The 21,780-nt window shown below is 42.8% G+C and overlaps 1 pseudogene; it reads right to left on the reverse strand.

Annotated features, from left to right (window-relative positions):
* Positions 1-8,887: 8,887 nt before the first annotated feature.
* On the reverse strand, positions 8,888-10,550 carry LOC139051876 (uncharacterized; annotated as a pseudogene).
* Positions 10,551-21,780: the final 11,230 nt, after the last annotated feature.

Below are 21,780 nucleotides of genomic sequence, written 5' to 3' on the forward strand. Positions count from 1 at the left end.
CTTAAAGTTTCGACATGGCCAATCACCAAGAATTATTGTGGCATGAAACGTGTACACACGTCAAGCTAGTAGGGCCTAAGTGGACTGAGATGCGCTTTTTGTTTTATTGCCTAGTGTTTTAAGATGGTGACGGAAAACGCAAACGAAATTGAGCTGGTGTACGATGCTTGAGCATCAGTCTGCCAGAGACAGGATGTTTAGTTGGCACAGGGAACAGTGCTACATTGGATTTACAGGGCATTAAGGGCGTGCAGTACGTTTCCAATGACATCACGCCTCATGCGCTGTCCGATAAGTAAATGTGCTAATTGCCGTGGAATACAACATGGAATGACCATGAAGGAAGAAAATGGCAACGGCTCCTGAGGAAATTTGTCGGTACCAGAAAAGAAAACTGAGTGTGCCTGTGTTTTCATATGACAAGGGCAAGCGTGTACTGGATGGAAGCTGCTGCAGTAGGTGGCTACTGCTCGGTTGTATGTGCCTCGAGCCTTTTCTCATCCACATGGGATCTAACGTCTGGGAAATGTTTAATGTGATTGAAGTTTGGCAACGCACTGAACATTGGTGCCCAAGGAATGTGTTTTTGGGGACGTATTAGCAGGTAAAAAAACACGTAACTGTATTGGTCCATTTCTCATGTTATCGTTCTGAAGATTGGCACCGAAAAATGGTGCACATCTGAATTGGATCAACAAGGTTCTACTGTACACTAAACTTTTCACTGTTGAATGCTGTTACCAAACATTATTGTATATTTTTCATTACTGTACTCAGTCATGGCCTGAACATTAATTGAAGATCACAAGATTTTAGTTTCAACGGTGTGGCCCTGTTCTGGCATTCAGCAGGGCAATGTCCTAGCTCAGAAATCTTCTGTTCATAGATTGGGCATTTTAGAACATGAGATTTATTATACCTCTAGCAAAATGTAATCTTGGTCAGTATGTTTACGCTTTCTTTTACAGACGGAGGTGCCAGTGACTCCATGTCTCCTCAACGAAGCTAATGGCAGCTGCCCCTGTACATAGACAGGGAGCGAATCCTACTGGCCACTTCACTTCTCGAGAGCTTCGCATGCCTTTTGGCCTCTTTTTGGGTATTTAACGAGGAATATCCAAAGAAGTCACACCACCTACTTACATTTTTTGAGCATGGTTTTTTGGATCTGTGCCACACGAAGCCACGTGTGAGTTCATTAGAGCTGATAAACTTTTTCAGGGCACACAAGGCTCCTGTGGCACAGAATTTGTAGAGCTTTGATTTATTCACCTGTATTTTTTGATACCTTGCTACTCATCCACGTCAGGAGTGCGCGCTTCTCAGCCTTTCTCCCCTTTTTATTATGCAAAAGGGTGAGGCGTGCAAACAGGACACAAGAGAAGAGAACTGGACAACACAAATGCCGACTATCAACTGAAGTAAATAACTGACTGATAACTGACTGAACGTGACTGATAGTCCTAGTTCGTGTTGTCCACTTCTCCTCTCTTGTGTCGTGTTTGCACGCCTCACCTTCTTGCATAATGAATCCTTACCACCTAGCTCAGCTTTCTGTTTTGAACTCCCCTTCGTGATTTTTTTCCCTTATGTTTCATATGGTGCTCGCCTCGCACATTCATTCTCCGTTTCATTGACCAGCGTTGTGTTCACATTATCGCACATGCTTTGCTGGTGACTCATGACAGTGTGTAAAAGGGAAAGCATGGAAGTGGATACATAGAGTTCCTAGTCAGCACTGTGTTTGTGCTTTTTGTTTTACTTCATCTGTTCGTATTATTGCTTGCCAAGGTGGTTTGCATTGAACCTGTGAAAATAGCGCAGCGCAAAGCGAAAAAGGGATAGATACAGTGGTTTAATGACTGCATACTCTGTTGATTTCACTTACACAAACGGCCAGGAGCGGACACTTTGAGGCACCCTAGTTTATGGCATTGTAGGTCTTGGAGGCCATGAAATTGGCTAATACTTTTCTGCATGCTTCACTTGATTCTCGTAAACCACAAGTGTAGCAATATTGTTCTGTGTTATGTCCACACCAATGCCAGATGCCATTTTATTGTGATGTTTACCATGCCTCCTTTCTCTGCTACCAGTCAACCCTTGTTTAATAGCTTGTATGTACCTGTTATTTATTTATTTATGCGCAATATCTGCAGTTCCATGAGGCTTAGTTGTCTTACAGTAACAAACACTATTTGGGGGAGCTTCACAATGGTTGCAGTTTATATTAGGTCTCTCTTATTTATTTATGTGCAATATCTGCGGTGCCATTGAGGCTTTCGTTGTCTTACAGCGATCATGTTAAGGGGAGTTACGCTATTACATTGTTTGAATAGGTAGCTTATTCACACAGTTTTTTTAGGAAGTCATTAATGAATTTTGTTTCTGACATTTCATTAAACAGGCTTTGTATTAAAAGTCAACAAGGAGCTTGTATGACTGCTACGGTAAAAGCGTACGCCAATATGTTAGTAGCCTGCATGCGAGCTACCACAAGCAACTTGAGCGCAGCAGGAGTTCCTTTGTGCAAGCAAGGCTGTGAACCAGCAGCCAGATCCCTAGTTCTACTAAAGGATGTGAGAAATCCCTTATGACAGCATTACTGTCAGATTGCCATACTTCCCTGAAAAATATTTTGACTTGTTCTTCTCGAGATGTTATGGAACGAAGGTTGCTTGTCATCTCAAATAGTCCGCATTGTCTTTCATAATGCAGTCTTCAATACTGCTTGTTTTTTCTCTTGTTTAATCGTCAGAAGTTGGCCAGATGGTGGTTTTAGGGCTCTGTAACCCATTTCGCACTAGCAGCCTTGTACAGGTGGAATATCAGGAAGGCAGCTTGGGTGATGGCTGTCACAAGCTTACATGCAATTATTTTGGCACTTTTGTTGCTTTTCTGCCGACATTACTTTTCCTTTCATTGTCCTTAGGAAATTCAAGTGTGATGTATGCTTGGAGCTAAGGGTTTGATCCACAGGCTGTAAAGTGTACACTACAGCCTAGAGTTGGTCTGTGCGAAGAATTGATAGCACGCCACACTCAGAAAACTTTTAATTCAGCAGCCAGGGTAATAACAATGTATTGTCCAAATTTTTTCACGGAGGTAGTTATAGTAACGAAACGTGCTAAAATTGGGAGCCTCGCGAGCAATAAGTAACAACTGAAATGAAACGAGTGGCTGATGAGCTGCGGCGACAGCGACTACGAGAAAACGTAGAGCGCAGACTGATTTCACCGCTTGTGGTCTTTTGAAGTGCCATCCTTCTGGCTGCCATCCTTCCAGCTGCTGAGCAGGTCGTAATGGAGGAAGCATGCTGCATCTGATTCGACAGATCAGCAAGAAGTGAAGGAGCGACGCAAGGGCTAATCGGAGGCATCACGTGACCGTCAAGACTACCACTGCCACCTTCCAGAAAAGGGCGTCACCGTGCCCCTATAACAGGCGACGGAACGGCTAGCACGGACTACAGTTCGGCAGCGGCGCATCGTCCATACAGCGCTAATAGCCATCGTCTGCTTTTGCAGGAAGCATGCTGCATCTGATTCGACATATCAGCAAGAAGTGAAGGAGCGACGCAAGGGCTAATCGGAGGCATCACGTGACCGTCAAGACTGCCACTGCCACCTTCCAGAAAAGGGCGTCACCGTGCCCGTATAAAAGGCAACGGAACGGCTAGCACGGACTACAGTTCGGCAGCAGCGCATCGTCTATACAGCGCTAATAGCCATCGTCTGCTTTTGCAGGTGAGCTGACTGTTTAGGAGTCGAGCGTTTATTGGATTGCCCTGTGCGCTGCTGCAGAACAAAGTGTGTGTCGATATTGATGTATACTTCCTCTGTTGTGTGAGCTAGTCTCGTAAAATGGATGTGAAAGAGTTGTGCCAACAACTAGAGAATTTCAAGCGGGACATGAGAACGGAACTCAGAGAATTGAAAGACAGCGTAAATTTTTGTTCCACTGCATGCGATGGAATGCAGGGCCTCACGAAAGATATAGCTGATTTTAGGCTGAGATCAAGGAGCCAGTGAAACTTAATGTTCATTACAAGGCAGAGAACGAAAGGTTGTCACGAAGAGTAGACGAACTAGAACAGCATTAAAGAGCCAATAATTTAGAAATTAAAGGCGTGCCCGGTGAAAATGACGTCATGACAATGATAGAAAGAATTGGAGTAGCGGTTGGCGAGAGCATTTGAGAAAGTGATATTGACACGTGTCACTGGGTGTCAACTGCAAAGACTGGCGTCGAAAACATTGTTGTACGCTTCGTGCAAAGAATGAAAAGAAACCGTGTGCACATGAAGGCAAGAAAAAAGCAGCGAACTTGTAAAGATCTTGGTTTCACCTCAGACAACTCAGTGTACGTCAACGAGCATTTGACGCAACAAAAGAAATAGCTTCTCGCGTCTGCGCGACAGAAAAGGAAGGAAACAAAGTGGAAATATGTCTGGACTCCCAATGGCGTGGTGGTCGCTCGGAAAAATGATGGCTCGCCCATTCTACGCATCACCACTATGGAAGCCTTATCTAAAATGACCTAACGATAAACTATGACATTAATATGGCGTCTACTCATTCATCTGATTACCAAGTGACAGACGCTTATTATGACATGCAAAAGTTGAACAAATATGCCGGATGCAAAACGTTATCCTCTATACATATTAATACAAGAAGCATGAGAAATAAGCTGGATGAAATTAATCAGGTAATACCATCAAAAACCGAAAAATTTGATGTGCTTTTCAAGGAAACATGGTTAACTGCAAATGATCCTGTTCCAGTTTTCAGGGTATAGCTCGCATCATGTAAGAACGGAAAATAAAGCCGGTGGAGGGTAGCGGTTTATGTTACAGAACCATTGAAGTTAGTTGTCATTGAAGAATTTTCTGTTATTACTAATGATGTGGAATGCTTGACTGTGCACCTAAATAAAACTATTGTAAGTGTCGTATATAGGCCCCCAACTGGAGACAAGGCCACATTTTGTAGTTTTCTGGAAAGGCTACTGCTTTTGACCCGATCAACTAGTGAGACTTGTGTAATTATGGGGGGTGTGAATGTCAACATGATCACTGATAGCGCATGGTCGCTAGAACTCAAAACATTGTTCTCTTCTTACGGCTGCAGTAATTACAGTACTGCACCAACAAGGGCAACAATCAATAGTGCTACATTGTTAGACATATGCGTTTCGAACTTAAATGAATGTGATGTCAAGTCGGGAGTACTAATATCAGATGTAAGCGACCATTTACCTGTGTTTTGTCTTATACCTAAAGACCCTGACAAACTAAACAACGACTGCAAAACGCGATTCCGTAGAATAATCAGATCAAATACTCTAGAGCGATCCCGATGTCTCCTCCAGTGCGTAGACTGGCAAGAAATCTATAATGAAACAGATGTAAACAGAGCGTTTGCTCTATTTCAACGAAATGTGCTTGCTTGCTATGATTTGGCTTTTCCACTTCAGCCAGCTGCTTCTGGAAAGAAGCATAAAACGGCGCGCAAACCTTGGGTCGACTAAGACTTGTACGAACGCATCAAAAAGAAAGACGCTATGTATCACACCTTCATCCGCACGCGGCAGCCTGACCTATTCGCGACGTACAAGAAATTTAGGAATGAAGTACAAGGTGATTTAAAGAAAGCAAAGTGTGATTACTATGAGCGCCTTTTCTCGAATATACGAAGCAATCCGAGAAAAATATGGGATGCCGTTAATGATATAACAGGAAAAAATCCAAACACGTATCCGCAAAAGACACGCTAAACGGACGGGAAATAGAACGTGCGGAAATGGTTAGCTGCATGAATACGCATTTTATTAACGCTGGTATGAACCCTGCACACGTTGCAATCGGAAACGATCACAGGCACAGGTTTTCCACACCACGTATATCAAACTCACTTTTTTTCAAACCGACATGTGTGAATGAAGTACGTGACCTTATCAAGACATTAATTAAAGCATGATGTTTCTGCTGGCGTAGACGGTGTCAGTCCTATTCCGGTTAAATATGTGTCACACGAAATAGGGCCAGCACTCGTGCATGTTATAAACTTGTCTCTTAGCACAGGCGTTTTTCCAGAAGAGCTTAAGATAGCGCGTGTCACACCAATTTATAAAGGGGGAGGTGCAGACCAATTGTCGAACTACCGGCCAATTTCAGTTCTCACGGTATTTTCAAAACTTTTTGAAGGTGTTATATATGCAAGATTATCCAATTTTTTTACGAAACACAGCGTTATTGCGAAATGCCAATACGGTTTTCAAAAAAATAAGTCAACCGAGCAAGCCTTACTGGATATTAAAGATCGAATTATTGCTAACATAGAACAGAAAAAGTTAACGCTTGGCCTGTTTTTGGACCTGAGAAAGGCGTTTGATTCGATTGACCACTATATCCTAACTGAAAAATTGGAAAGATACGGAGTTCGAGGCGTTGCAAATGACTTAATAAAACGTTATATATGTAATAGAAAACAGTTCGTGCAGCTGGGAACTACTGCATCTGACATGCTTACCCTACATCAAGGTGTCCCACAAGGTTCAAAGTTAGGACCATTACTATTTGTAATTTATGTTAATGACATTACAGATTTATCAGGTTCACAAACATTGGCAATGTATGCAGATGATACAAATGTGTTCTTTACAGCTGATAACACAACAGAATTACAGCAGTGTGTAAATAAATATACAATTTTGTTATTTGACTGGTTGGCGACCAACAAACTCCAGCTGAACGCAACTAAACCAACCTACATTATATTTAGGGCACCTAATAAAAGAATTGATGGTAGAATACAAGTAAAATTTAACAACTACCTCATTAAACAGGTCCAACAGCAAACGTTTCTGGGAATACATTTCAGTGAAGAATTGTCATGGAATACACATGTAACTTCCCTTTGCGGTGAATTATCAAAAAACATCGGTGTAATCTATAAAATTGCACACCTGATCCCTCTATGGCTGAAAAAACAACTGTATAATGCACTTATTTATTCAGTGCTTTGCTACGGTATATTGGTTTGGGGTACAACCAACAGAACAAATTACACGAAATTGATTAGCTTACAAAAAAGTTATCCGTTTATATGCAAATTACTATGGCCGTTTTTCAGATCCAAGAACCGGTCCACTATTCCAAAAATATATTCTACGTGCGGACAGGATATATTATATGCAAATTCTTCTGCAAATCCGAAAAAGAAATCCAAGCGCTCAATGTAGTGAATGTAAGCTCTCCGGATACCCCTTGCGACACAGCTCACGACACACACCAAAAGCAAGGACCAATTACGGGAAACAAACATTCCTGTATCAGTCCACGAAAATAATGAACAGTTCCAGTGCATCTGTATCCTTAAACACTTCTTTGCATACATTTAAAAAAAGAATAAGAGATTGGTTAGATATGGAAGACATATACTTTAAATTTGAATGAATGCGTGTAATAAAATGAAAAATGTTTCTGCCATGAATTACATATTTTTTTCTTTTCAGGATTCACATATTTCATTTATTATCTATTGTTGGCTTTTGTATTAACACAAATATGTTTGCATCCACGTATTGTTGCCAGTGTTTCATTACTTTTGGAACACAATTATGATGTTTCTTTTCTTTTTTTGCGCATGTTGTTGCTCTATATTGCTCCATAATTAGCTGACGTTTTATTTGTTCGCGTTATCGGAGAGCCGATTCTGTAACACACATGTTGAAATGCTGTGACTTGGAACTGCTAGAAACACGACGAGAAAAACAACGAATGAAATTATTTTTCCAGATAACCAGAAATCAAATAAGAATAAACAAAGAAACATACATTCGCCCCCCTTTAAAACACAGTGCGCGTTTAAACCACAGTGCTAGTGTACAACCTTATAAAACACGCCTTGATGGTTTCGAATACTCGTTCTTTCCTTCGTCTATTACTATATGGAATGGCCTTCCGGATTGCACTGTTACAGCACAAAATGTTAACGAATTTTGTAGTCTATTAGACTTGTATTACAATCAACGGGATCATTGAGACTTGAACATGCTTACTGTTATTCTGTGTATATTTGTTCATCCTGCCTGTAATTTGTGTTTGACAATGATGTATAATGTTGTATTGTCAATGTTGAAATGTAAATTTTTTATTCTTTTCCTCTCCTGTAATGGCCCTCAAGTGAGGGCTACAGTATTCCTAAATAAATAAATAAAAAATTTCATGTATAATTGTACAATTTTAGCATAGCATTAGCATCTCAAATACTTACTTGCACTTAGCCGTTGTTGTACATTGTACCATATATTTGAAGAATCGAATCACCATGAACATTGCTACCATGAATTTTCACAGTAACCAACGCTGTTGTAACGCGCAAAATTGTGCATATGTGTGTGACCTGCTGTCAAACCTGTCATTCGCGGGGGCTGAGACATTTGTCAGGCTTTATGCCTTTAGTCTCAGTCTACCCTCGTTTGAATGAACGAGAAATAAAATTCAATTCAATTCAATAGAATTGAGGGAAGCTTTGGCATTTGTGTAGCTAAATGTATGTCCTATTGAATGAATTAATCAGGATAAACGTGATAAACACTAAAAAAGAAATCCTCCAAAACTAAACAAAGTTAAAAAAATGATCAGTTTTGGTGACATATATTTGCCAAATGTGCTCTAAATTCATAACTGTTGCATCAGTGTTTTTCATCATGGTTCATTTCACATCTGTGTGTGATGAACGAGCATGCAAAATTCAATTTAAAAATATTCATTTAGGAAAAGGTTATCACCGTTTGCGTAACATGAGGTGAAGTAAAATCTTGTTTTGAGAAAAATAGATTTCAAACCATGTGAAACATGTGAGAAACAACACGTAGAGGTCTAAAATGCACCAGGCTCATAGCTGGGGACCTCGTGAGATGCAGTAGTCTTCTTTTGTTCGTGCGGCTGCTCGTCTTTTCTTCCTAGCCTGTTTTGTCTCGTCAGTTCATTTGCATAGAGCCTTCTGCATGCGCTGGTGGTCTCTGCCATTGCAAGCTCCTGTGTAGTACCCTGGTTCAATGCCAGCCTGCCTCAGTATGTCCAGGGTGCTTATGCTACCATCATTAAAGTGTGCAACAGCGTCACGCAAGGCAAACAGTATTGTAGGCAAGCTGACATACACCTCCTTGGGAGCCCGCTACCATATAAGTCCGTTGAAGCATTCACTTGTATTTTGTGTCGTGCCATGCAGACATTTTGATAAAAATTCATCTGAGCCCAGATCACTGTACATAGCCTTTACTCTGCGTGGCACATCATTCAGAAGTCCTCCTCTGTGGACGTGCTTCCCTTGGCTGAGTGATTCTACCTTTTTGTACACGCACCAGCTGTTCGTTCCTACTGGACATGGGCCATGTCTTGGTTGCGCATCTCTAGAGCTGCAGTGGAAGAGGCTGGACACGGTGGCTTGTTTCATGTCTGAAAGGTTTCCCACGTTAGCTCTTATAGCGATCCCATAGTAGTTTTGCAGGCGGGCCAATAGGCGCATCAGTCAACTTTCCTTTACCACGAAGTCCCCGCACTGTTTTTTTTTTAGTTTCCTCAGGCAACAGCCGACACGCTTCTGGACATGCCCAATGCATTCATGTTTCTGCTCGCTGTGTTCACCATACATGTCCTTTACAGTGGCATAGCTCTTTGAATCACCTCACCATAGTACTCCAGGTACTTCAAGCTTCATGTTGCTTGTGATCTCGCAAATAGTCTGTACAACCCAACCGTCTCCATACTACCTGCACTTCCTTTATGGTTTGCTTGGCAGGAAGTGCAACTTGCCTTCCAGCCCTTACAAGAAGCACTTGTAGGGTTCAACTTTCGTTTTGTTTTGCAAGCCATGCATGTGCTAGAAAGTGCCTCAACATCAGTAAGTTTTCCTGTGTCAACAGAAATCTCTGACATACAGCCACGCTTCTGCCACGTTTCGCCACCTGAAACACTGCACTCATCACTCCTTATGACATGACAAACTTCTGTAGCAGCATCAGTCATCGACTTTGATGCTACTTTTTCAGCTGCTGCAGTCAGTTGAGATGATGTTTTGTCATAGGCGGAATGGCGCGTAGAGGGAGGCATGTCATCACTGAGAGAACATTGTCGCACCTGCATACCTTTTTTCCTAACTGTCGCATTGCATACACCAGTCGAACATTGTTCTCATTAGCATGCACCATTCTTTTCTATGTATTGAACGAATGCTTGAAGCCACACACACAAACGCACAGATAGAGCACATCCCTTGATGAGAGCATCCTTCAAGCTTCAATGATGAATTCTTGCATTAAGGGCACGCTAGCACTGAAGAAAGGATATTAAAGTAAACTATCCTGTTCCCATGGAGAGCAGAATCTGGCCGTAGAGCTTCGTAGCTTTTCTTGATGTTCCCAAGCTTCTTGGCACTTGCTGAAACGCCCGCGTCCACTAGGTCAAAAGACGGATGCTTCGTCGTGTGTTGGGTCCCAGCAAACTTACATTTGCGTCTTCTCTGCAATCTGACCTTTGCCATGCTACTCAAAAAAGTGGTTTAAGTGGTCTACTTTTTATGCCTTCCCACCTGCGAGCATTGCAAAAACGCAATTTGCAATTTAAACAGCAGCTAAGCGACGCCTGACCAAGGTAAACAACAAATGTTCTTCGAGTGTCAGGACCCCCTTGTGGCCGTTTTTATAGATTTTAAAAGGATAGTAAATGCATAACGAAGCATAAAATACAATTTAATAATACATACAGCTATTAAAATACACTGAGAATTTACAATGCAATTTGGTTTCAGTTTTGCAAGACGGGTAAGGGTTCGAAAACTCGCAGTAACACCCAAACTAATAAAGATAGGGACATACTGTTTTTTGCAATGTCTAGCTAAATGTTTTGGGTATCTTAAAAATAAAAAACTAAAGATCAAATATTTGAAAAAAAAAATTTACTTATTAGTGTGGTCTCCCACCTTAAGGGCACGCATTTTCACCCACTCTTAAATGAAATTGTGGTACAGTCCTTGACTTTCTTAGCCACCATGTTTGCCTTTCAGTGGCATGGGGAAAAAAGCGAAGCTGAGCTCTGCTTTATGTAGTCCACTCTGCCAGCTTACCGTAAAAATGGAACCGTTAACTTTCGTTTTCCTAGTCATTTAGTTTTGAAGTGCAATAAGTGGGCTGGAATCATCCCCAGTTTTTGATGCTTTAACTCTTCTTCGTGTGAATTTCAACGAGCAATGATGTCCTCTGTACTCTCTCCTTTACCTTTTGCAGTACCACCAAAACTAGGTGGGCGAACTCAGGTGTCACAGAATGCTCTGCTATATCTATGTTATTTTCGCAATGACTATTGCACGTTGTTTAGGTACTTGTGGCACGTTTAGATATATTTTTGATTCATTTCATATGGTCCTGGCTAAACCTGCAGCTGGATGCGTTGCTTTCTATTTATTATATTTCTGTGTTATTCTGTGTATTTCTATGTCATTATATTCCTGTGTGGTTTGTGCAAAAAACATGACAGGAATAAAAAACCAGTTGAGAGCTTGTGCCCATGTCGTGCATTTTTTCCTTGCCTGTGTGCTCATGCAATAAATTTATTTTCTACAACGCACTACGTTGCTTACTTTTTTGTGCATCTTCCAGCTTGGACACCAATATATTCTGTATTTCCCAGTGTGGAATATCAATACTGAAAATTCTGACACCAGCATACTAGCTGATGCATGTGAACAAATACTCCCAATATCTTCCTGCAGTACCTCCCTGACCACTGTAAATATGGTACCCTACAAAACTTCCCTCGTCAATGTGAAAAAGTACTTTCATAATTCCCTGCATAAGCTCCTTGATGAAGGTAAACATATACTCCCATACCTTCCTGCAAGAGCTCTTCGATGGAGGTTAACGTATGCTCCCATAGTTCCCTACAGAAGCTCCGCGATGGAGGTAAACATATGCTCCCATAATTCCCTGCAAAAGCTCCGCGATAGAGGTAAACATATACTCCCATAGTGCCCCGCAAGAGCTCCGCGATGGAGGTAAACATATTCTCCCATAGTTCCCCGCAAAAGCTCCGCGATGGAGGTAAACATATGCTCCCATAGTCCCCCGCAAGAGCTCCGCGATGGAGGTAAAATATGCCCCCATAGTGCCCCGCAAAAGCTCCGCGATGGAGGTAAACATATGCTCCCATAGTTCCCCGCAAAAGCTCCGCGATGGAGGTAAACATATACTCCCATAGTGCTCCGCAAGAGCTCCGCGATGGAGGTAAACATATTCTCCCATAGTTCCCCGCAAAAGCTCCGCGATGGAGGTAAACATATGCTCCCATAGTCCCCCGCAAGAGCTCCGCGATGGAGGTAAACATATGCTCCCATAGTTCGCTGCAAAAGCTCTTTGATGGAGGTAAACATACTCCCATAGCTTCCTGCACGAGCTCTTCGATGGAGGTAAACGTATGCTCCCATAGTTCCCTGCAAAAACTCCGCGATCGAGGTAAACATATGCTCCCATAATTCCCTGCAAAAGCTCCGCGATGGAGGTAAACATATACTCCCATAGTGCCCCGCAAGCGCTCCGCGATGGAGGTAAACATATGCTCCCATAGTTCCCCGCAAAAGCTCCGCGATGGAGGTAAACATATACTCCAATAGTTCCCTGCAAAAGCTCCGCGATGAAGGTAAACATATACTCCCATAGTCCCCCGCAAAAGCTCCGCGATGGAAGTAAACGTATACTCCCATAAGTACATCCACAACCCCTGTTCAGCGGCGGAGTAAATCTTTTACTCCGCTTACCCGGAGTATATTAACCTCCCATCGGGGAATGCGATAGAGGACAAGTCATTTACTCTCATCTCGGATCATTTTTGCTAACAGTGTACCATGCTGCACGCCGCCAAAGGAAGCCACTACCTATTATACTGATTTCAAATGTTGTCACACGCAGACACCCAAGGCGGGATAGCCTCACCACTTAATCGGAACCACAGCGCAGGTGGGAGTTTAAACTTTTGTTTTCAGCTCGCTTCGGCGCCTCCGAAGCAGCCACTGTGTCCACGTGATTCCTCATGCCATACATATCATCGTACATATTTTCCGACGTGAAATAGAAGCCTTATCTCCTGTCACGACCCCAACCCCTGGCCCCGATAATTGCCTGGCGACTGTTTCATTGATACAGTCCGTCGTGCGCCAGGAATTGGGCAATGAAGTCAAGGGTTTGACGAAAACTCGTCTGGCGAAGAAAGAACATGGCTGAATAAACGTACACTCGCCAACTGAAAAAATTCAAAACACAGATTGACGTTTCGGCGCCCAATACGGGTGCCTTGTTCCCAATGAACGAATGCACATCTCTGCCTTTGAGCACCCCATACGAAGTCGACGAGAAGTGCCGCCTCTTGGATTTTTGCTTACGCAACACATATTTTTCATTTAATGGATCATTTTACAGGCAGGTGTTTGGAACGGCAATGGGAGCATCGGTGTCAGTGTCTTGTGTCAACATTGCTTTGGAAGCCCTCGAAGATAAAGCCGTCGCGACGTTTCAGCCCGCCCCAAAATTGTTCCTGCGGTATGTCGACGACTGTTTTAGAGCGCAGCTCTTTGGCGTCCGTTCCTGGGTTTCGCGTCGTCGTCGGCCTCGTAACCAGCTCCGCCCCCCTTTCATCCCCCCAGCGCTAGCAGCGACCGACTGATACCGCTGGATGCCGCTGACGCCGCTAGAGAGTCAAGATAACGTGACTGCATAGAACACCGTCGCCGCCATGCAGAAAGAGGAAAGGGTCCCCCCCCCCTGTTCTTGTGTGGCGGATAGGATGCTCTTCAGTTGCCGACGCGCCGGTTATTTCATGTAGGCCCCAGCACGTCGACGAATACGTGACCACCTTCCTACGGCTAGACCTGGTTCTTAGCGCTGCGGAAGCGAGGGTATCATATTGTTTGTGTCGGCATCGGCGGCGTTGTCCCTGAAACCAACTCCGCAGCTGGGGTTGACTCACTATCGGCGTCAGCGGCATCAGTCAGTCGCTGCTATCTCTTCCCTCCTCCCTTTATCATAAAGACAAACAGCAATTTCCTAACACTTATGCGGGAGAACATCCCGTTCCTCTCGCTCGTAACGCGTCCCACGGCTGTGACAACCTCGCGAGGCACTTGTATAGATCTCGTCTTTGAGAATCAAGCATTGGTGTACCAAGTCGAACATATATCAGTCTATTTCTCCGACCACAAAGCTTCCTTCATGACTGTCGAGAACTGTTAGTGGAGTCTTTGTTAAAGGAATACGTGTGAAAAATAAAAAAAATTATGTGATAGCGCATACATGTGTTGCTCGATTTCTTTGCCTCAATCTATCGAAAAGGTGAAGCAGCTTATTTGCTGCGCTCAAATTTCGCATTAGGAAGTAACGTAATCGTCGGTAATTTTTTTCTATTATCCGCCGCGAAGACGTCGTACCTTTTCTGCAGCTCCTGAACTCTTTCCAAAGCACAATAGAATTCACCGTTGAAGAAGTTAATGGTCGATTGGCCTTCTTCGACGTCGAAGTCATGCGCACTGCATCCGGCCTTTTCACAAGTGTTTATCGAAAGCCTACTCACACGGGGAAATATTTGCACTTTGATTCAGCCCATCCCCTTGGACAAAAACGATCTGTTGCCTCCACATTGTTCACCCGCGCATTCCGATTATGCTCGACTACTGACGCACGCAGAGCTGAGTTGGAGAGTGCCGCAGGATTTGGTCAGCAATGGATACCCCGGACAGTTTATAAAGACTGAAGAAAAGCGTGCAGCTGAAGCCCCTATAAGGCCGCTAAGAACAAGAAAACGGGCGTCTCTCCCCTATGCACGAAGCGTGAGCGAGTCAATATCAAGAATTTTCAAAGATTATGATGTACAAGTCTGCCACGTCCCCTCAAGCAAACTAAACCAACAACTTGTCCGAGTGAAAGACCGCCTCGAAAAAGAAAAATTTCCGGGCGTCATCTACAAAATTACTTGCCAGGACTGCCATGCGTGCTACGTAGGCGAGACGGGGAACCTTAAATGAAGGCTACAGCAGCATCACAATGATGTAGCCAAAGGACACACGGTATCCAACGCCCTGGCAGAGCATCACGAAAAGACTGGACACCGTATTAACTGGCATTCGGCTTCTATCATCGAAAGAGAGAAAAAATTATCCCGATTGCTCTCTGAATCATTCTGCATACAATCTACTACTAACACGATAAACCGGACACGGGGACCCCTCCCCGAGTTGTACGCAAGCGCATTACGTCTTCCGACGCGTATATAATAAAGACCACCATGCATTCGTTCATTGTGAACAAGGCACCCATATTGGGCGCCGAACCGTCAATCTGTGTTTTGAACTTTTTCAGTTGCCGAGTGCACGTTTATTCAGCCAGGAATTGGGCAACGTTGGCCTGACCAACGTCTGTTCAATTAATCGGCCTGACTACACTCCGCCCAACACTGCCGTACGCAACCGCAGCCTCAACGCTCCTACGCGGAATAGCGCACTCCAGACGACAGGCCGCCTATATTCTTCACTTGTGGCCGTATCGCTCATATTTCACGTCACTACCGCTCTTCGTGGAATTCGACCCCCTGGCCCTACCTCCCTCTCCACGGCCGTCATGCTGCTCCTCGCTTTCCTTCGCAAACGCAGCCAGTAAATTCCTCCGACACATCTCTGCCTACCCGCTCTCCTTCGCCAGGTCGCCGCTTGTCCCGATCGCCTTCATCTCGTAGATTCCTTGCCCCTAGCTCCTTCCGGCGCACCTTTCCGCAAAACTAACGGGTGCAGCATCTGGAGGTGATGATGCCAAACCGACCCGATGCAAAAATCCTCTTCTGACCTTGTCCAAACATCGGAACCTCATTAAGTGAACGTGCATGGTATACCTGTTACAGCTCTGCTTGACACTAGCGCGCAAGTATCTGGGATGAATGCTGAGCTTCGGAATCATCTGTTGAGGATTAATCTTGATCCTTACCTGTTTGCATGGCTTGAGCATTTTCTCCTTAATTGGTCACAGTATGTTGTGCCAAAAAATCATATGTCCCCATCTAATCCTGTAGACTCTGGTGTGCCGCAACGATCAGGTATAGGCCCTCTTTTCTTAATTTACATTACCGATTGAGCCAATAACGTTTGTTCTAATATTTCCCTTTTCGCAGATGACTGTGTTATCCTCTGTGAAATCTCGGACAAATCTGATAACAAATTCTTGCTTTAAGATATAAACGCCATCTCTAACTGGTGTGGCGTATGGTTAATGCAACTCAACGTAACTAAACACAAACGCCGTTGCCTAAAACAAATGCCTAAAACGCCGTTGCTGCTATTGCAGATGCTGCCGTGGTTTCTCGTTGGAATGTCGGACAGGGACGACGGATGCCTCGTTTTGATCGTCGATGCGCAACTTTGCAGAAATGCAAGCTTGGAGTGCGCATATTCCGGACTCGCTGTCACGGGTGTGACGTCACCAGCGACCAGTCTACAAAAGGGACAACGCGAGAACATCGCCTTCAGAGGGCATGGCACTTGGCTGACAAGCATGATGCCTAAAACGCCGTTGCTGCTATTGCAGGTTAGTTACTGCTCTACGTATCGTAGTGATAATAGATGCTTGTTAGTCCTGCCATGCCCTCGTAGATGTTGTGCTATTTTGGTGGATTGCTGGTCAATACTGCTGCTGCTGCTAATGGCCGGGGATGTTGAGGAAAATCCAGGCCCAAGAAATGCTGAAATCTTGCAGGAAATTCTTGAAAATCAAAATGCATTGGATCGCAAGATCGATGATATTAGGAAAGAAATTGCTGAAGTGAATGCTAAAACTAATAAGATGCAAAGTGTACTAGCCATGTTCGACGAAATGAAAAATAGAATCGATAAATTGGAGACCACCGTACGAAAACAATCTGAAAAATTAATCGATTATGAAAATAGAAGCAGAGGAAATAATCTTATGGTGTTCGGTCTTACTGAAAGCACCAACGAGTCTGCACAAATGTTAAAAGAACGCGTTGTAAATGATATTTTTTCTAAAGTTCTTGGCATAGAAGTCTCTACAGTGGAAAGAATTCACCGGATTGGCAAAGTAAATCCTGATAGACCAAGGCCTGTGATCTTGAAATCTTATGACTACAAGGAAAAGGATACCGTCCTCAAAAGCGGCGCAAAGCTAAAGGGAACTTCAATCAGGATAAGCAATGACTATGCGAAGGAAACAGTGCAGATCCGAAAGAAATTATGGGATAGTGCTGCCTTGGACAGGGACGCAGGTGCAAAAGTAGTTCTTGTGCACGATAAACTTCGGATAAACGATCAGTTATACGCATGGGATGACGTCAGAGACAAGCGTTACTTGCACTCGAGCAAACGTGATACTGATCAAATGAAGCGAAGTGAGCGCGTTGTATCAACTAAGTCAAATGGATCTGATAGCTCATGCACCTCATTTGAGACACCAAAAAAATAGCTAAGATTGCTCTCATTTAATGCGCGCAGTATAGTAAATAAGACTACGCATCTTGAGTATTTATTGCTTTTGCATGATCCTCACATAACCGCTATAACTGAAACATGGTTGCATGAAAATGTACCGAATGATTGCACTGTTCCTCCCGGTTACAACATATTCAGAAAAGACAGAGACTCACGTGGAGGTGGGGTGTGTATAATAGTTAAAATTCTCTAAATGCTTCGTTGATTGATTGTGAAGTACCAGAAACTCTCTGGTGTAAAATTACTTGTAAAAGTACTGTTTTCCTTATCGGAGTTGTATATCGGCCACCCTCAAGCTCCCCTGAGTTTCTGGAAAACCTGAACAAGTTTTTATATTCTCATGTAAATGGGAACACTAGGTTGGTAATGACTGGAGATTTTAACTTACCACACATAAATTGGAAAAATTTTTCGTATAGTGGTGTGGAATCAGTAAGCGCTGAAAAAATACTAGACATTATGTTTGCGTACAATTTGAAACAAATAGTGCTTGAAGATACCAGAATTACGCCGACTTCAAGGTCAATACTAGACTTGGTGTTCCTATCAAATAAACTAAATGATTACAATGTGACGGTAGAAGATGGTATATCGGATCACAGGATGATCTGTCTCGATGTGCCTATCCGAGCAACTAGGCAAATAAAAAGCTATGTGCCAGTAAAAATTAAGGACTATGCTAGGGCTGATGACACTTCGATTCTTGATTTTTTGGAGATTCAATTTGATACTTTCAAGAGTACCGCTGGTCTAAAAACAGTAGAATTATGGCAGGAATTCAAATGTATTATAAATCATTGCATGGACAAATATGTTCCATCACGGGTTAAAAAACCAAAGCAGACTAGTCCTTGGATCACCCGAGATATAATTCATATGAAAAGAAAAATTAAGAGATGGCGTAAAGGGAGCAAGTCGCCAGTGGTCTTGGCCAATTTAAAAACTGAACTCAAACGTACTTTGGCTAAATCTAAACAAACATTCTTTGAAAAAAACCTCAGCGATTTCCTTAGGTCCTCACCTCAAAAATTTTGGCGGTATTTTAGCGACAGGAAAGAAATGATTGACGAAATTCATGATGGAAGCGACATTATAAGAGAAAAGGGTGAAATAGCAAACAATCTGAACTATTTTTTCCAATCTGTATTTAACGTCCCAGAAGCTAATGTGAATTTGGAAGAGGCCTTACGAATTCCCCCTACTGTTCCAATGGAGACCCTTGAAATAACCCAAAAGGAATATTTCAGCAACTACTCAAATTAGATACGAAAAAATCGAGTGGGCCCGATAATATACCTGCAGTATTCCTCAAACGATACGCAGAATGGATGTCACATTATCTAACTGTCATATTTCGAAAATCTTATACAACTCACTCATTGCCGAAAGACTGGCCCACCGCATTCGTGATACCTGTATTTAAAGGAGGTAATCGAAGACAGGCAACAAATTACCGTCCAGTGTCACTTCAGTTACCTGCAAAGTCTTCGAACATATAATAGCAAAACACATACTTAGGTTTCTAGATCAGAACAATTTACTTTATCCTTATCAACATGGCTTTAGGACCGGGTTATCAACTGTTACACAGTTAATAGAAACAATTCATGACTTTGCGGGTGCAGTAGATATAAGACAACAGGTTGATGTGGTTTGCGTGGATTTTGCGAAAGCTTTTGATAAAGTACCTCATGTCCAATTAATCTTCAAATTACGTAATGCAGGAATAAATGAAGTGATAATAAAATGGATTGAAGCATATTTAACCAACCATACGCAGGTAGTTAAACTGGATGGTTATGTATCAGACTCATTAGCTGTACTCTCAGGAGTGCCCCAAGGCTCAGTATTGGGACCGCTATTGTTTCTCCTTTACATTAATGACATTAGTAGCGTGGCAGAAGAGGGTGTTCAGGTTAAGCTTTTCGCAGACGACTGCTTAATTTACACCACAATTACTAAACTTGATGACCAGCTTAAAATTCAGAAATGTTTGCAAAATTTAGACGATTAGTGTAGGAAATGGAAAATGGAAATAAATTATCCCAAATCTACATATACACACATCACCAAAAAGAAAACTGTCTATTCCTTTTTTTATAGCATTGGAGGACATTTATTGGAGAATGCGCAACAGTTCCAGTATCTAGGGGTAACAATAACACGAAATTTGACATGTAACTAACATATAGATAACGTCTGCACGACTGCCTATCAAAAGTTATACTTTCTGTGAAAAAAACTGGAACACGCATCGCGCAATGTAAAGCTTATTGCATACACCACCTTCATTAGGACGATACTAGAATATTCAGCCGTTGTTTGGAGTCCCCATCAAGTGACGCTTAAGAGAAAATTGGAAAGGATACAGAGACTGGCGGCGCGTTCCATTTGTTCGACGTACTGAAGGAAGGAATCGGTCACGCTTATGTTACAACGTTGCAACTTGGATCTTCTTGAAGTGCGTAGAAAGAAATATGGGCTGAAGATGCTTTATCAATTAATGCAGGGTCAACTTAAGATTGATAAGCTGAAATATCTACACGCTCCAGGCAAAAGAAACCCGCGAACTAACCATGACTATGTCATAAAGCCTTACCGTACCAACACAGACACATTTCGATACTCTTTTTTCCCCGATGCAATAGAAATGTGGAACCAATTGCCAAACGCTATTGTTAGCCTAAAAGATGCCACCAACTTTGAAAATGCTGCTGAGGCGTATTTACGGGAGTTTCCAATTTAGCTTTGAAGTGCCAAGTGATATGTGCGACTTGATGTTCATTGTAAGTACTTTGATAGAGGTCAGAAGTGTGCTGAACATCATTCAAGTGAACATCTTATTCACTGTGAATTGACATGTGTTGAGCTACTTTACGTACATTTGCATTGTACATGTTTGATGTATGTAATTGTATTGTCCTCTCTGTTATGACCCTCTATGCGGGTTGACAGTATTAATAAATAAATAAATAAATAAATAAATAAAGAAATAAATAAATAAATAAATAAATAAATAAATGTATGCGTGTAACTCGGCCGAACTATTTATTACCTTAATGATACTCCCTTAGAGGTCATAACATCCTATAAACACCTAGGCGTCCACATAACCTCGTCACTTTCCTGGTGTTTGCACATCGACAACGTAATTAATGATACTAATCGCATGCTAGGTTATCTTCGCGAAGTTTTTCGTCTGCTCTTACATAATTAAAATTAATCCTATACAAAACGCTTCCCAGCAGTGAGATTGAGTATGCCTCATCCATCTGGGACCCGCACCTCGAAACCCTTATTCAATCACTTGAACTAACCCAAAAGGAGGCCGCACGTTTCATTCATAGCAATTAGAGCCGCACATGAAGTGTAACTGCCATTAAAAACTCTTTGCTGCGTGCTCCTCTCTCAGCCCAGCATAAGTGCTTTCGCCTTGCTTTATTTCATAAATTATACGTCCACAATTCGTATCTGCGCGATAGTCTAATATCACCTCCTACCTACATTTCCTCTCGCATTGACCATAGCCATAAGGTTGGAATCATTCAGTGCCGCACCAGAACCTTAACGAATCATTTATTCCTAGCACCTCTCAGGAATGGAACCACCTTCCCGGCGCAGTTGTCGCAATCAAAGACAACTCAAAAGTTTCGCTCAGGCTTATCAGACATCACTCCCGGATACAACTTATCAATTTTTCTGCAATAACTAACCATTTCCTGGTACTTTGGTTATTTACTTGTGTATGTTTTTAACCACTCCCCTCTGTATACTTCGGTCTTGTGGGTACAATAAAATAAAGTCCTCACTCCTACCCCGTCGCCTGTGGTCCGAGTCACTGACGGTGGAACACCAGCCATTATTCGCATGTGTCCGGATCGCGTGTGTCCTAGGCATTGCCTTCACGACCTAATCCTGGGACTTGACTTTCTGCCTACACATTCCGCTTTGATAGACTGTTCTGCTGGTGCTGTGAAACTCGCTCTATCTGCTGCTATTGAAACTCCCGATAGTGCTCCGATACGGCTATGTTCCACAGAGCATATTCGGCTCCCTCATTGTGCTGTCACCCACGTAGGTGTTTCACCCATTCCACCTGTACCAGGCGGTGAATACGTCGCATCCCCTAATCCGCATGTCCTGCTCTCGCATAACATCGCTTTTCTTCACACACCGTCGTTACCATTTCGGACAACATATCCTGCCTGCCGCTTGTGAACTTTGGACTTTGTACACAAGT

This window comes from Dermacentor albipictus, unplaced genomic scaffold, assembly GCF_038994185.2.
Source record: "Dermacentor albipictus isolate Rhodes 1998 colony unplaced genomic scaffold, USDA_Dalb.pri_finalv2 scaffold_15, whole genome shotgun sequence".
Taxonomy (NCBI): domain Eukaryota; kingdom Metazoa; phylum Arthropoda; class Arachnida; order Ixodida; family Ixodidae; genus Dermacentor; species Dermacentor albipictus.